Source organism: Peromyscus californicus, unplaced genomic scaffold (genome assembly GCF_007827085.1).
Source record: "Peromyscus californicus insignis strain IS unplaced genomic scaffold, ASM782708v3 Scaffold_13__1_contigs__length_99412109, whole genome shotgun sequence".
Classification (NCBI taxonomy): Eukaryota; Metazoa; Chordata; class Mammalia; order Rodentia; family Cricetidae; genus Peromyscus; species Peromyscus californicus.
This window is the reverse complement of record NW_026294424.1, coordinates 7,406,527-7,423,785: the sequence shown is the minus strand read 5'-3', so window position 1 is coordinate 7,423,785 and position 17,259 is coordinate 7,406,527.

The window sequence follows — 17,259 nt, the reverse complement described above, 5'->3', positions numbered from 1 at the left end:
TACTGCACACCTGTGATCCCAGCACTCCAGCAGCAGAGACAGGAGGATCCAGGTTGAGGCTAGCCTGAGCTCCGCAGTGAGACCCTGTCTGGAAAACGAAAGGGAGAAATTTGAGGTTGAGATTTGACAGAACTCAGAAGTCCAGGAGGACAGATGTGTGGACAGTTCCATTCAGGACACTAGCCAGCACATGCCAGGACCATGGGGCGGGCAGTCCAGGGAGACTCATGACCCCAGGCCCTGACACCTGCCTCCCCTTGCCCTGAACCCCTCTGCTCCTGGGCCTCCCCGGGGAAACACTGGTGTCTGAGGAGAAAATGAAACAGAAACGCAGGTGTCACCTCCTGGGCAAATTCCAAGAAGAGACAGAAAGTAGCTCCAGTGGTGACAGCTCGCGGGCTTTGAAGGGAGGAAGGAAACACAGGCCACGGGAGGAAGTGAAAAAAGTGTGTGAGAGAGGCAGGTGCCTGGGTGGAGGCCGCACAGGCCACACTCCACCCACACAGAGCCCACAACTCCCCCTCCCCATCCTTCCACTCGCTGCTGTCTCCGAAGCCCTACAGCTTCTTCCTTACTCCCCTGGCCCCTGAGTCCCCGCTTCCTGGTGTTCATGGGCCCTGGATCTGGAGGCAGAAGAAGTTTTTCTCGTCCTCCCCTTGTGAGTGGGGCTCTGAGCAGCACTCCTGCACTGCAGACTTGTTCTCCAGGACGGGTGTCACTCTTGCTGGTCCGTGTGAAAACACCTGGCCAGCCACGCAGGTTCTAGGGCAGGGTTAATTGCAGCATAATGACATCTCTTGTGCCGTCTTGGACTGTGACTTCACCTCGCCGTCGCTCCCTTCGGGGTCACATCACAAGTAAGGAAGGCCTCAGGTGTCCTGTATCCATTCTGTGGGAGATAAATGGAGGTTCATGGAGGCAGCCAAGGTGTTGGGGTTCCTGGGGTTCCACTACACTCTCCTTCAGCCCCATTGGCTCTGAGCTGAAGTGGTGGGTGACAGGATACCTGTGCTTCCTGCATGAGCACATGAGCAGGGCGTCCTGGGTCAGTCAATAGAATCTTGCCTAGCATGGGCAAGGCCCTGGGTTCACAGCAACACACACACACACACACACACACACACACACACACACACACACACACACACACACACACTCACGCACGCACAGAGAGAGAGAGAGAGAGAGAGAGAGAGAGAGAGAGAGAGAGAGAGAACAAAAGCAATGCCCTGGGTCCTGTGGAGGGTGTTCTGTATGGCAGGGAGAGTTCACACAGGTATCTTCAAATGTGCGGAAGCTTCATAGGCAAAGACTGAGTGAAACCAGTTCATGACAATCCCGGGGTCAGAGTAACATGAACACGGACAAGGGACCATGATGGAACGGGCTGCCCAAGAGGCCATCTGAGGCTAGATAAGAAGAAGCCTCTGCAGTGGCACCGGGTCCTGTCCTCCGTGCGTGAGCTGGCTGTTTGGAACCTAGGGCTTATGCAGGGACACTTGGCTCAGCCTGGGAGGAGGGGACTAGACCTGCCTGGACTGAATCTACCAGGTTGAACTCAATCCCCAGGGGAGTCTTTGCCCTGGAGGAGATGGGGATGGGGGGGGGGGGCTGGAGGGAAGGCGGGGGTGGGGTGTGGCGGGAGGGGGGAGAACAAGGGAATCCGTGGCTGATATGTAAAATTAAATTAAATTACAAAATAAAAAAAGAAGCCTCTGACTCAGTTTCCTCTCCTAAACATTTCTGTGATCATAATAGGTGTGGAAATCTCTGCCCAGGAGCAAGAGATTGAGCCCCTCTGAAATGAATAACACAGCTGGGTGTCTTGAGTTCACTCAGTTCAACACTCACAGGCAGAGGCTGTTTCCAGCAGGAGCCTTCAGAGGCCAGCGGTTCTCCCCGGCTTTTAACCTGCCCGCTATAAACCAGGGTTCCCACACTCCCTTCCCAGTTTCCGTTAGCTTGAGCCTTTCACAGAACCCGGGGAAGCACCACTGTCCACAGGATTATCATAGGATTATTCCAAAGGTTGCAGAGGAAGGGGTGTCTGGGGGCAGGAATGGGAGAAAGGAGAGACCTTCTATCTCTCTAACACTTCCCTGAAGGCACCTCCCTGTGTCTAGAAACTTCTTGAACCCAGTCTAGGGTTTGAGAAGACTTCATGTATATTCAGGAGTGCTAAAAGACTGGGAGAGCAGCGAGGCTTCTCTTCAGATCTTAGTCTCTGTAGCCTTCCTCCAGGGTGTGGAGTAGGGCCCCTCTGGAACACAAACGGCCTTCTAAACTACTGTGAGACAAGGTGGGCCAGGGTCTTAGGCCAGAACCGTGGACAAAAGCAAAACTAACAGGTAGTGAGCTCCCCATCACCAAGGGCGCTGAAGCACCATTATGAGGCTTAGTAGGGAGAGGGAATATGGAGAGTAAACTCTGAGGGGAGTGAGCCCAGAGCCTCTCCTGACAGGCTTGGCACAAGTGACAGCCTCTGAGGTGGGGTTGTCCTCTGCACTGACAGCATCCCTGCCCCTCACCCACCCATCCCAGCCGCTCTCCTGGTGGTAAAAGAGTGAGAACCGTTCCCAGACAGTGCATGTGTACCCGGGGTAAAATCATCCCTGATTAAGAGCAACTGGTTTAGATGACCTTTAAGATTCCAGAGATCCTGTGATGTCTTCATTGTACACAAGGAACCACAAGAATCCCCCGTGTTTTGAGCCTTGTGCCCTCTATGATGCTAAGGCTTCGATGAATCACCCACTTAATGTCCTAGCTGTCTTGGTGACTCTGTTCTCAGGACACACTCCCCAACCCTCAGCCAGGCTTTCTCCAACTCTGACAGATGTTCTAGATGAAGTGGCCCTCTTGATGCAGGTCCCCCACCACCCCCCTTGTCAGTGATTCCCTAAAAGGCATAGAGTTTGTGTGCCTCTGTGTGTGATGTCCCCTGGGCAGCAGACCTCTGGAGAGCCACCTGGGGGTTGCTCAGTTCTGAGTCCCCGCACAGCAAGAACTCCCCGTGTCCAGCACTCTGGAAGCTGTCATATGTGAGAAGAGAAATACATACAGCTGTGCAGTGGACCCGTCCTGGGCAGCCCAGCTGTGCACTCATGGCCCCGAGTGCATTCTTAGGAGACTGCCTGCTGGTGATGTGTTCTGCCAGGGCCCTGTGGGACAGGTCTCTGACCCAGATGACAGCTCACTGCACAAGAAGGATGTTGCAGGGTAGGACAGAGGCCTGCTCTGGAAGAGGGGGATGACTTAAAGAGCAGGGAGACCCCAGCCTTGTTCACCAAACCCCTGACTCCCGAGTGGTACCTTTCTCCCAATCTGGAAGGAGGGCTCTTTAGAATAAACAAGAAAAGCAGGAGGTAGACGGCCCAGTTAACTGAGCATTTGGGCTAAGTGGAAGCCACAGCCCAGACCTCAGGAAGGCCACAGCTCTGAGAGGGGCCACATGGGAGCCACAGCCCTGTGAAGGGCCACATGGAAGCCACAGCCCTGTGAGGGCGCCTAGCCTGGGTTTCTTTCGTAAAACACAGAAGATTCAAACTAATTGGTGGTTTCCAAGTGTTTGTGGGTGTTTTTATTTTGTCTGCAGTGAAAGAACCCCTACTTCTTAAAGGAAGGTTTCATGCAAAGAGGCAGTGGGTGACCTCGCAGTACTGCGGGGCTCCCCACAGCCCCAACTGGGACTGAGGTCTTCAAGCTACAACTGCCCCCACCTAACGGTAACATATACCCCCATATAACAGAGTGGATATTGGGCGATTCAGAGGTAGGGGCCAGGGTGAGCACTGTGCCTGGGATTTCCCTGAACATTCTAGGATGGGAAATTCTGGTCAGCCGAGGACCTGTTTATTTCAGTGGGTCTCAGTATAAACAGGAATTCACAGAACTCGGCAAAGACTCACTATCCCAGAAAGGGTTACAGACCGAGTGTTTGAGCAGACCTGGGCAGGCTCTGCTGATTTTAGAAGACAAAGCCTGGAGTAGAGACACCCCAACTTTGCTCCTAGACTGGCAGCTGTGGGCACAGCCTCTGGAAGACAGCTGTCCCAGGCCAGAGCTCTGGAAAGCGACGCCAGCGTCAGCTCTGTCCTGTGAGCTTTGCTCTGCAAGTCTTTGTTTCGTTTTGATTTTTATCTGTTGAGAAAACTGACAGCCAGAGAGATGGCATCGCTTACCAGTGATGGAGGCCCCAGCTTTGTGTCAGAGGCCTGCCAAGGCCGAAGCAAATCTGAGCCAAGCGGGCTGACTTGGAAATTGGGACGTGTGACATGAGTCTGTTAGCTGAGGACCAGAAACAGACCTGGGCTGAGTGATTGCTCTGGGTTCAGGATCCAGTCAACTGCTGATGACTGAGAAGTCGATGAAGACATGGTCTCTAGGACAGAGGGCCAAGGTTTACTCTGCTGGTTAAGGCAGCCGATTGGGGGAACAGTTAGAGAGGTTCTGCTGGAAATAGAATATCTAAGCTATCTTCAGGCTGTGCAGGCCAGTGACAGAAGAGGTGTGGTGTTGGGGAAATGCATTTGCCCCCGAGGGCAGGCACAACCTATGCTAAGGCCGAGACATCTTGAGGGATTCTTCTGTAACTTCCATGGGTGCTAGAAGGCCATTAAGGGGTGATGTGAAAGGAAACAGGGTGTCCACGACAAATATCTTAGTATATGTGTATGTGTGTGTGTGTGTGTGTGTGTGTGTATATATATATATATATAGTTCTTTCTAGAGTTGGAGTCTCGGCTTCAGAAGGGTGCTGAGACTATCTTCTTGGATCTGGGAGAGACCCTGAGGAATAGAATTCTTTCTCTGTGGTTGCCATGGTAAATCACCAAAAACTGTGGCTGAAAACAACAGACATTTCACCCACATTCATCTGCAGTTCTGGAGGCCGGAAGTCTGAAGCAGGGGTGTCAGGTCCACCCAGAGGTCCTGGGGAGGGTCCTGCTATGCGTTCTGCAGCTTGTATCAGAGGCACCCTCTGCATTTCTCTAAGCACACCTGATGGTAGAGTGAGTGAACCCCTCACAGTCCAGGATGACGTCATCTAGGGACCAACTTAGGTACATCCACAGTGACCACGCTGTTGGCCAATGAGATCACATTCTCATGTTCCGTCTTTTGGGTAGAACATCATTCCACCCACTTCTGGAGTTTGTCATCCAATAGCCTCATTTTATGTTTGTGGTGCTCGGATATGTGCCACTCAGTGACACTGGGATCCCCAGATGCAGCAGGATCTACATGCATATCATTTAGTGCAGGCTAGACCTTGTTCTGTGTTATGTGTCCGGTGACTCAGAAAAATCCCTGTTCCACAGAAAAAGAAGACATGGAGAGAACCTGGACCATGCAGCCTCCCTGGGGCTCTACTGTCCCCCTGGGATCCCTGTGTTTTCTGGTGTCCGGAACAATTTGGGTACATAGCGATCAGTGCAGGTGTGTGGGGACTGGATTCTGGGACCCTGGTGGAGAAGGAGTCTGGGGTCTAACTAGAGAGAAAATATCCATCCAAGGTCATTGCATAAATTGGGTGTGTGGCTAGGCGCACGAAGGGTTCTCACAGGGAGGAGGCAGAGGAGGATCACTCCAAGGAAGACTAACACCATTGAGAGAACATGACTAGGAGGGATGCTCAGGGTGTGAGCTGGATGCACAGAGGCGGAGTCAAACAGAGCAGGAGTGAGCAGGGCATATCGGCCCCTAACACTGTTCAGTTTTATGGAGGACAAGTCAGGAATTGATGGAGAACGAAACAGAGAAGTAGGCTTTTGGCTTGATCTTCAGGCTACCAGAAGGCTGCCAAGTGTTTAAGCAGCGGGTACCTCGGTTATTTGTCTTTTTGGTTTGTTGTGGTTTTTTTTTTTTTTTTTTTTTTTTTTTAAAAAAACACATTTATTTATTTGTGCACGCACACGTGGAAGTCAGGTGACCACAGTCTGTAGGATCCAGAATCAAACTCAGATCGCCAGACTTAGCAGCAAGTGTCTGCTGAGCCATCTCCCAGGTCCCAGTTTATATTTTGGAAAGGTCTCCCCAGCCCTAGCTTTGACTTAGAGCCTGGTGAGGTCAGCTGAGTGTCTCTACAGGGACCCAATGAGGTGAGGGTGGGCGGCCTTGAGTTCAGCTCCAGGTGTGGGGTGAAGCTTCGATTTAGGTCAGGAGAAGCAGTGCTTTGTCTGTCTCATTCCCTCCTGTTCCCCCCACTGATAAACTCCTCAGGCCACGGCTAAAGGGTCTGGTGTGGACAGAGATCCTCTGACAGAATTCAGCGTAAGGCCAGCCTTCTTGTGGGCAGGGCCGATGGGGAGGGCAGGTCAGGGTCTTGCTAATGGGACCTCAAAGGAGGTGGTTAGGTCAACGTTTCCCAGATGGTGTCCCTGGAATGCCATCCACGCCTTTCCCACCCAGCTGTCCTGAAGACTTTGAGAAGCTTCACAAAAAAGACTTGCTGTTTTGTTTTATTTAATCCACTGTTGCCCTAACTTTTGTGAATACAAAATCTTGTTTTTCGGCCTGGTGTGGTGGCAAACACCTTTAATCTGAACACTCAGGAGGCAGAGGCAGGCTGATCTCTGTGAGTTTGGAGGCCAGCCTGGTCTACAAAGTGACTTCCAGGACAGCCAGGGCTGTTACACAGAGAAATCCTTTCTCGAAAAAACAAAACACAAAACAAAATCTTGTTTTTCTTTGAATACTAATGAGTGCCCTTGTTGGCAGAGGAGGACAGCAGAGCTGTCTTGGGCCAATGCTACTACAGAGGAAAGAGCACCAGACCATGGAGAGCTGAATGACCGTCTTCACAAGGACATCGGCCGTGTCTTGGGCCTTCCGTCTCCTCCTTGCTCCTACTCCACCACTGACTTACAAGCTGCAGTGACTATGGACCTCTCTGTGAGAGGGCCCTGTGCTTCCCAGTAGGGTTCTGGTGCCTGGTGTGGAATGAATACCTGCAGAAAAGTCTGGAATGAGGCCTGCTTCTCCCAGAGAGGCAGTGTGGAATTAAATCTTCGAGTGCCTATGAGGTGAGCTCAAGGTAGGAAACTTTGAAAGCCCTGCTTGCCAGTAAGGAACAATGTTTCGCACACATTATATATCACAGGGTATGACCACCACCACCCCCCACCACCTCTCACACACACATGCACACCTACCAACTGGCCCTGGGCCTAAAACTTGTCTGTTAGTCACCCACTTGCCTCAGCACTGAAGGTCCCAGTGGAAATGTGAATGTGTGGCCTCCAGTGTCTCTTCCGAGCTGCCGACTTCCGGACCCGCCTCCCCTCATCATCAGTCATCAACTCAGATGACTCACTCACCAGATTAATCCCGCCAGAGACTGGTCTATATGCAAGGATTGGAACAGAGGGAGTCTGCGGTGTGGGGTCAGGCTGTTGGGTGCCGGAGCCTCGGGGAGCACGGCCTGACCACTACAATGCCACCACCCTCAGTTAGGCCCTGTCACCTACCTGAAAGGACACTGGTCGGAGGAGGCTTAAGAGAGGATGACCCAAACTGTCAAGAATGGCTAGAAACGGGCTCTGCCCCGAGGCTGAACTGTGCAGGGAGCCCCCACGACAAGCCTTTCCACTGGGTCCAGTACAGTGCAGGATGCTTCCCTGGGAAAACAAGAGAGGAAACAGCTGGGCCACCTGCTCCTCCCAAGGTCTCTTACCCAAAGGGCTTTAGGAGGCACACGCCAGTTGGCTGGGCACTGTGTTTCTCCCCTAAGCAACCTTGGCAGTACCATGGGGCAGTAGAGGGGGAAACTGAGGCGTCTCCTCTTAGGTCAGGTCTTACTCAGCTAAGCTAGCCCCTTCTCAGATTCCAGGGCACCCTATTAGCAGTGGACACCATCTTGTCTGTTTGTGAACCGCTCACCACTCTTCATCCAGCTGGAATGGATGCTCCTAGGAGCAGGGCCCTGTGTGCAGCCAGCGTGTTGAACATACTACAAATTCCATAAGCATGCGTTAAACTAATAAAGGACGCAAACAGATTTTGTGAAGGTCATTTCAAAGTCAGTGACAATCCAAGTCTAGAACCCAGGTTACCATCCCCACCCCCACCCCCAGGGCAGGGCTCTTCCCGATTTCTTTCAGGCTGTGACTCCAGGGTGATGGAGCATGGCCCCTGTCTCCCATGCATACCTTGTTCACTGTCCTCAGCAAGGAACGGTTACTCCACAGGCTTCGCTCACATACCAACTACTCTGGAGTAAGTATTTCCAGACACAGACGAGAGCTCAGCCAGCTTTTTCTGTGGGTCAGATACCATCGATTACCATCCGCATGGACTGTTACCGTCTCCATCACCACTACCCATCTCTGGTATAGCACAAAAATACAGAGGATATGTAAATTAGTGGGCCTGGCTATGCTCTAATAAAGCTTTGTTTACAAAAAGAAAAACAAAACAGGCAGGCAGCTGAACTGAGCATATCAAAATTCAGGATGCTCAGCGACATTGAGATGTACTTTATCTGCAACCCTAGGATGGTGGACATAGCTGACTGACCTCTGGGTGTAGACTGGGCTGGCTTGGAACTCCAAAGGAAAACAACCATTGTCGTGGAATGCTACTGTGTAGGTGGCATTAGGTGTGTCTTCTGGGTAACATCTCATATGTCTTCCCAGCGGCCCTGGGAGTTGAGCAGGGCCCACCATTTTACATTCAAGGAAAGGGGAACTCAAAAAGAAACAGGAGCTGGGCGGTGGTGGTGTACACATTTAATTCCAGCACTCGGGAGGCAGAGCCAGGCGGATCTCTGTGAGTTCGATCCAGGACAGGCACCAAAACTACACCGAGAAACCCTGTCTCAAAAAAAAAAAAAAAAGAAAAAGAAAAAGAAAAAAAGAAAGAAACAGGAGAAGTCCTGACCCCCAGGGCCAGTGAGGGACCGAGGCTGAGCCAGGGCAGTCGGGTTCCAAAGCCTGTGCTGGCTCACGCTAGCTCATACCAGCCTTACTTTATGGTAATCTGACAGCCGAAGCTCAGAGAATGAAGTGCTGGATCTCGAGTCCAAGCGACAAGGAACCCCACCCCACTCCCCCAGCCTGTTCTCGTTCAGATTCCAGGGCCACCTCACTTCCATGTACGAAGGTGACTGTAAGTGACTTCTCTAATTACCATGAGTATGCATGTGTGGATATGTACAAGAATGTGTGTGTGTGCACAAACACACCTAAAGCGAAGAACCACATAGTGACAGTTATGTCTCAGGTGTCACTGTGAAGGGGAAGCAGATTGGATAGGGAGAAATGAGAGGTGGCTGGTTGGGTGGCAGATTCGTTTTGGTGACACAGCATTCAGTTTGAGAGGGATGGTTGTTGACAGGTGCGGAGCTGCCCGGAGTATTGTGGCACATGCTTAAGCAGCCTCACAGCACTGGCTTTGGCCTGATAGAAGCCAGGATTCCCCAACAGTGGTGTGTGCCAGCCAAAAATATCTCCTGAGTGCCAAGCCTCCTGGTGAGGGATGAGAATTCCTGATTTTGCCTGTTCTGGGCCTAAGGGCCTCCCTCCCTGCTCCAAAGGCCTCAGATCTCTCCAGGCATTCCCTAAGAACTTTCTGGTGTCCAGAATCCAAGCAGTACTGGGAAACCCCAAATACAGAATTAAAGGTTCGACGCTGCCAAGCCCTGAGCAGAAGAGAGTCCCGTGGGCATGTATAGAATAATGTTGAAGGGAAAGCTTCCAGAACCTGGCTGCCCCAAATCGACTCCAGGTTCACTCCAGCTTGTTCTGCTGGACACAAGCTGGTTCTGAGGGTCCTAGAGTCTATCTTTTCTTTCTTTCTCAGCCCACCCACCTCTGCCCTCCAGCAGGTGTTGGAATGAATTCCTGTGGGTCCCTTGGAGAGAGTCAGGGGCCTGGGGCTGCTATGGGGAGAGGGGTACCCGGGTGTATGCATCCTGCCATGTGGGTGGCTGACTTCTCTGCGTCAAGCTGGTCTGGTGGAGACAATGACCTCACCTGCTTGGAAGAGCCCTGGACCGCTGCTGGGATCTGGGATGGGGAGGGGTCCCAAAGCCCAGACAGAGAGGAGCTGGGGGCTGAGAACACCCCTCCCCCGGGCCTGGCCGAGGCCCAGCGTGGCTGCCTGTGGTCTGGCCCCAAAGCAGGGGACAGACCTCCTCTGTGGCTGGCACTCACTCAGCAGCCTCTTCCCAGCCACGTTAGGAGAAAGAGAGAAGGGCTGACGTGGGCCTGACCTCATGCCCGGCCCCCTCCACCAGCGTCTGTCTCCCTCTGCCTGGCTGTCCCTGCTTCCAGGAAGCTGGACCTCCCGGAACTAGGGCAGGGAGTCAGCAGGACTTTCTCTGCTGGACCTGGAGACACCCTGTTTAGTTCCTCCTCTAGTAAGAGAGTTGGGGTTCACCTTCTGACAGTTTCTATGGCAGTGTGGGTGCTGGAGAATTCCCGAAATTAATGACCCTTGAGGTCGATAGGGCATTGACATGCAGGTGCTACCTGACTGCATAGAGGCTTTATCAGCTGCCACTCATGGGATTCAGGAGCAGCCTGTGGCCCCTAGGATTCAAGAAGCTTAACAGAGGCCTTGTGGGCCTATGCCTTATGGCTCCTCAGCTCCTGTCACCTGGGATGAACAGAGCCCCGAGAGTCCCCTCAAGGTGCAGATTGCAATGGGCTGGCTTTGCCAGCTGTGAAGCCATGGACATGCAACTCTGTAACCGCCACCCCTGACAGCCTGAGGAACTCTCCTAATCTTTTAGAGATCTTGAATCAGGACAACCCCAAATTTGTGCCTTCCACTCCAAAGATAATTTCAGAACTAGTTAATTTTATGAAGTCAAGTTAGAGGTCTTAGTAAAGATTTTAATATACGTGTAAGCATGAGCATTAGGAGAGAGGCGCCCAGAAGAGAGACATGCCCAAGTGTGGGCATGGACTCCTCAAGGGACAGTAAGCAGTTAAAATGTCTTAGCACTAGCCATGCCCTACCCTTTCCCTGTAAATGGGACTTCCAGTGTTTTCTAGAAAACTGGGCTTCACAGCTGGGGAGGAGAATGGACTTAAGCAGTTGTTAATTTGGCTGGAATTAGTTTCCTCTGCTTCAACCAGATGCCTGAGAGGTGGGGCATCTCATGCTATCTCTCTCTGCCCTCTCCCCATCCAATTTCCCCTGCCTTTCTGTTTTGAAATAGGCCAAGACTCTGGCTGTTTTTTTTGTTTGGTTGGTTTTGTTTTGTTTTGTTTTTAGGAGGGTTTGTTAACTGAGAACTGAACCCAGGGTCTTACACATGCTAGGAAATGTCTCTGCCACTGAGCTATGTCCCTCTTTTTACTTTTTGTTTTGAGACAGGGTCTCCCTAAGTTCTCAGCTTGACCTTGAATTCACTCTGCAGTCCAGACATGTCCCGTACTTGGTGATCGTCCTGCCTCAGCCTCCTGAATAGGTGGGGTTACAGGCTCATACCCCCAGGCCCAGCAAGAGTCTATCCTTCCAAACTCTCACTAGTGTGGACAATGCTGGCTGGTGTGTTCCTCATTTTATACAGCAGAGCATGTTTGGATACCCGGCCCTCAAATAGTGAAAGCATTATTGCTAGGATCTGGGGGAGAAGCCACCACATGCTCTGTATGCAGTAGATGCTCAATGAACAACAGGTTCTCGGGAAATGTGATCCCGTGAAGGGAAAGTTGGACAAATTCCACAGCCCTGGAAAGGCTCACAAAGACGCAAACCCTGGTCCAGAAGAACCCAACTTACGGAGTCAGAGAACAATTCACAAATAGGTAGCCTCTAGGGAAATAGCCTTGAAGAATCAGAATCTTGCACATAGCCAAAGAGAGCAGGCATCCTAGACAAAGAGCCAAAACAAAGACAGGAGTCAAGCTGTGGAGGATGTGACGCTCACTTGGCAGACGGCAGACGTCTAAGCCTCTGCTGTGGCTGATGGGAGCTGTCGCGTGTAGCTGGCAAGCCCGGAAGGCTAGCTTGGGAGATGGATATGCCAGGTAGCAACAGCAGCTTGTTAACAGGCTCAGGGCCCTTCTGCCGAAGCCCCCTGTCCATGCACTTGAAGTCAGCCTTGAGCTGGGAATTAGATCGTGACTGACAAGACATGGGCCTTATCCTGTTGGCATCTTGTGCAGAAACTTTAAAACTTTTGAAGCGACATGGCTTGATCAGACGGAAAGCCTTGAGGCAAGGAGATGAGCATGAAGGCTGTCGCAACAACACAGAGGGATGTGGCTGTGGCAGTGGTGGGGGACCTCAGGCCACAGAGAGTCTGATTTGAGCAGCTTTGGTACAGGTAGAGAGACGGCGTGGCAAAGATCTGGGTGCGTGCGACAGGAGGCAGGTGAATCTGTTGCTGTAACAAAATGCCTGAGACAACCTGAAAAGAGCCGTTCCTTCAGTCACAGAGTCGGAAGTCCGAGTCTGTGTTCCGTGACCTGCTAGCTGGTGGAACAGGACAGTGTGGTGGAACAGAGGTTGGAAAGGGCTAAGTTCCCACAAGCCCTATCGCGGCATGCTCCCAGTGACCCAAGACCTGCTACTGGACCCACCTTTTTCTTTCTTTTTTAAAGATTTATCTTATTTCATGTGTATGGATGCTTCCCTCACATGTGTGCTTAGTGCTCTCAGAGGTCAGAAGAGGGTGTCGCATGGCCGGGAACTGGAGTAATAGATGGTTATGAGCTGTCATATGGGTGCTAAGAATCAAAACTGGGTCCTCAGCAAGAACAAGTGTTCTTTTTTCCCCCGAGACAGGGTTTCTCTGTGTAGCCTTGACTGTCCTGGAACTTGCTTTGTAGACCAGGCTGGCCTCGAACTCACAGAGATCCGCCTGCCTCTGTCTCCCAAATGCTGGGACTAAAGCCGTGCACCTCCACCGCCCGGCTGACCTCACTACTTCCTGGTAACCAAGCCTTCAGAGAACACTTCTCCAAGCACAGCAGTCTCAGGGTTGTCCTCACACACTGCCACAAGCTAGGTGGCTTCAGCCAACCAAACTCTCTTCCCCTACTCCCTGGGAACCTTGAGTCTAAACATGAGATGTTGGCAGGAACACACTGCCAAAAAGCCTCCAGGGGAAGGCCCTTGCTGGCCCCTTCTAGCTTCAGTGGCCCATGGAGCCCTTGGCCTGCCACAGTATCACCCAGTCTGCCTTCCACAGCCGTCTCCCCTGCCTTGCCTTGTGTGTGTCCCGTGAAGACATTTTTCCTTAGAATTCGGGCTGACTAGATAATCCAAGATATCTCAGGCTGAGATTCTTAATACGTGACATCTGCAAAGATGTGTTTCCCAAAGTTGGGATCCCAGGCATTGGAGCATTAGCGCCAGCCCTAACTTTAGGCAGGGTAGGGCAGAATTCAACGGCACTCATGAAACGGGCGAGGATGAGGAGAGCAGGCAGAAGGGGACTCAGGGTTCTGAACCCGTGGGCTAGCCACACCTGGCCCTTGCCTGTGACACATTTTTCCCTATAAAGATCGAAGATCATCCTTTCTGGGGACCTGGAAGGGTTCCAGCTGGCCTGCTAGGCCCAGAGGCCTGGGGGGGTGGGTGCAGAAAGAGCCCTGGCAGGTAAAGGCCTTCTGGCTTTGATTCATTGACCGTCTGGGCAGGAGCTGGCCAGGCTGCGAAGAATGACAAAAATGCCTCGTGCATAGTTTCCTCTCAGCCAGTGGTTTCACTCGGTGTCAGTACAGTGGAGAGAGCCTGTCTGCTCGGCTGGCTGAACCCCGGCTTGGTCCCCATCTGTGGTCCGTCTGCGGCTCTCCCTCTCTTCTTCACATACACCCGCCCCCAGTCCCCGAGGCTGAATGGAGTGGGCAGGGCTGGACCACGTCCTCATAATTGAAATATTTGGCGCTTGGGGTGAGGCCAGACTTCCCCAAGTCAAAGGGACAGATTCAAGCTGGGCCTCTGACTGCAGGAGGAAGCTCCGGAAGCTGCCAGGATGCCAAAGCCAGTGGCCAAAGACTTTCCGTCAGGGTTCCAGAGGACCCAAGAAGCCTTGGAATAAGGTGAGGGCAGACACTCAAGGCCACAAGCCCTAAATCCCTTCCCAAGTCCTCTTTCCTCAGCCTCCCTCAGAACATCCTTGCCGCCGCCTCTGCTCCTTCACAGAACCTTCCTGGAGAAGGCCCCTGCTGCCTGTTCTAGGGGTTTGTTATAGAGCAGTAAAAAGGGGGTTTTGACGGTCTGGAGAGATGTAAAGACAGTAGTAAAATGCTTTCTGTACAAACACGGGGACCACAGTTGGGATCCCCAGAACCCACAGAAAACCGAGACACGGCAACACATCCCTGCAGTCCTAATGCTGAGCAGACAGAGGCAGGAGGATTTCAGGACTTGTTGGCCAGTCAGTACAACTGGTGAGCTTCGATTTCAGTGAGTGACTCTGTCTCAAAAACTAAGATGGAGAGAAGCAATGGAGGAAAGCCTTTGCTGTGACGCTCTTGGGGCGCACACAAACACATGTACACACTCGCACCACACAACTCACACACAGAGATAAGCAAAAAGGGTTTTGAAAGTGGGGCTTGCTGGGCAGTGGTGGTGCACGCCTTTAATCCCAGCACTCAGGAGGCAGAGTCAGGCGGATCTCGTGAGTTGGAGGCCAGCCTGGTCTACAGAGTGAGATCCAGAACAGCCAGGACTACACAGAGAAACCCTGTCTTGAAAAACCAATGGGGGGGGGGGAGAAGAGAGAGAGAGAGAGAGAGGGAGAGAGAGAGAGAGAGAGAGAGAGAGAGAGAGAGAGAGAGAGAGAGAGAGAGAGAGAGAGAGACTGAATGGGGCATGATGGTGCCTGCCTGTGATCTCAGGAGGCTGAGGCAGGCAGAAGGATCCTGAGTTTGAGGCTAGCCAGGGGCACCTAATGAGACTCTGCCTTGCTCCTCAGACCCCTAGTGAGTTTTGAAAGCCTGAGGGAAGATGGAAACTTCTGAGACATATTCAGTATCAAGACTCAAAAGTCTCCCCTTAGAGGAGGGACAAAGGCCTACTGCATGCCTGTCATCCTGTCCCCTGGTGGAGTCCCCTTGTTGGGTTGCACTGGGCCTCAGCATTTGCACAGACTTCGGTAGGAAGGGTCTCCCAGGGATACAGGCATTGCTGAAAGTAGGCCCCACTCACACCTTCCAGGGGTTTCTAGGGGAAGTTCCCTCGGAGCGCAGTCCTCCCCGGGTTCTGCTCACCTCAGTCCTCCTCCTTTCTAAGTGTGAGAGTCACATAACAAGACGACATTTCCCTTTGAGGTCAGCTACAGTCACTGCGTGGCCCCTTGCACTCTGGACCCCGTTCAGTCCTAGTCTTCCGGTTCAGCTTGTATCTTCTGCGTCTTTGATGCTCTGTGCTATCAGTGGGTTTAAAGCACTTTCTATTGTGAACTGCTGGTCGCTACTGCCGCGGACAATGACGGCTGTAATCAGGAGATAAACACACCGCTGGCTCCATTATGCCATTCACATTTATTACTGAAAACGGGGTGGTTTGATGCAATAAATGAATTCTCCTGCTGCATTATCTTCAAAACTGGGGTTTTAACTTAGAAAATTCTCTTTCTTCTGCGTTAACACTTGAACCCCTTAGGTAAAAAGCCTGGTACAAAGAGGCCCTTATCAGTTCCGACCATGTTTGCTATGGCCAGGTGCAGATGACGGCTAGAAACAGAAGGGAACAGAAGACCAAAAGATGAGCTCTTTGGAAACTGTGGATACGATGGAATATCTCTTGGCGGTCATCCTCTAAGACCGGGGGCCTTGTCCTCTTGAATTCCTGGGGGAGTCTCATAGGCAAAGTCTCTAGTCCCACAGCTCCACCATGTACCTGAGGGCATGAGGCCTTTGTCACCTGGGTCCTGTGGACTTGGGTCTCAGTTGCCATCAGGGGAGCAATTGTTGGGAGGTTCATTCACACTCTCCAGTTTGTCGCCAGCAGCCTGGCCCTGGCCTTGGATTCAGAGCTAACAAAACTGTCCCTGCTATACCCATCGGGGAACTGCGAGACTCTCACCACAAAGCAGACAGCTGGGGTGTGACATTCGCCCAGCTTTGTGTCCCTGTCATCCATGGCAGGACAGGCTAGACTTGGAGAGATATGTGATGCACATGACATCTCTGTCTCCCCGTCCCTCCGCTCCTTCGGGTACCACTATTAGGTAGAGGACAGATCTCATCGCTGATTGCTCTCGAAAGTTCACAGATACAAAGATAGATGGTCACTGAGAGGCAAGGACCCCAGCCAGCCTTTCCCAGCACAGCAGACCCGTCACGCCGCTTTCTCCTACCACAGTCAGTTGCCACTGTCCTCTCCAGAATGACCCAATAGCCAATTAATAGTCCATTGTTCTATCAGGCCAAGCCAGAGCCCTCTCCCAGAGGGCAGGCAGGTGGTCATTTCAATCCAGGAACCAAAAACCTGGGTGAGAAATCCAGCCCCAGAGGCCACCTTAGGTCACACCCCTGCAGCCCCTGCCTGTGCTCTTAAAAACCTTCAACCTGCTTTACCCGAACCATAGATAAGGATTCAGGATAAGGGCCTGCTTGGGTGGGGCAGTGTGCAGCTGCGTGCAGGTGGACAGGCAGCTAACTGCAGCTTCCCGCAAGGAGATGAGCCAAAGCCTTCCCTGCCGCTGACTTCCAGGCCTGGGCAACTGTGCTCCAGTTGGCATAGAGATCTCAGGAGGAGCGGGTTAGGGTAGTCTCCCTCTCACCCACAGATGCCCGGGGATCTGGCTGGTTTCTGATGCTGCAGTCTGTCCTTGCTGGAGGGAGATGATGAGATCCCACGTTTCTAAACAGCCCCCAGTGAAGTGCATGCTAAGCAGTTCTGGAGAGGTGGGAGGCAGTGGATCCTATCCTGGCACCGAGGAGAAAAGAGGACGCTGGCTGAGGGACCCCGACGGCTCTGGAAGTCCATAACCTCCTGCCCCTGACCCCAACTCCTAGGAAGTTTTGTCGCTGGCATCTTCCCAGAAGAGTTAGCCCTTACCTCGTCCAGCCTGAGCTGCCAGGCCACAGCCCACGTACACATCTGTGCATCAATTCATAGATGCAGAAACCCTGCCCTGCTCTCCAAAATCAATCTCCCAGGGAAGCCCAGACTCAAACTCCAGACCAAAGCCCCAGAGATATTTAGGGGACCCACCAGACACATCTGTCTGTGGCTACCCAGTTTGAACCTCCGCTGTTCCCCAAGGAATAGGAGAAAGGTCACTGTGGAGGTATCTTTCAGTGGAAGAGAATGGGGTGACAGAGTGCTCCTGAGGAGCCATTTATA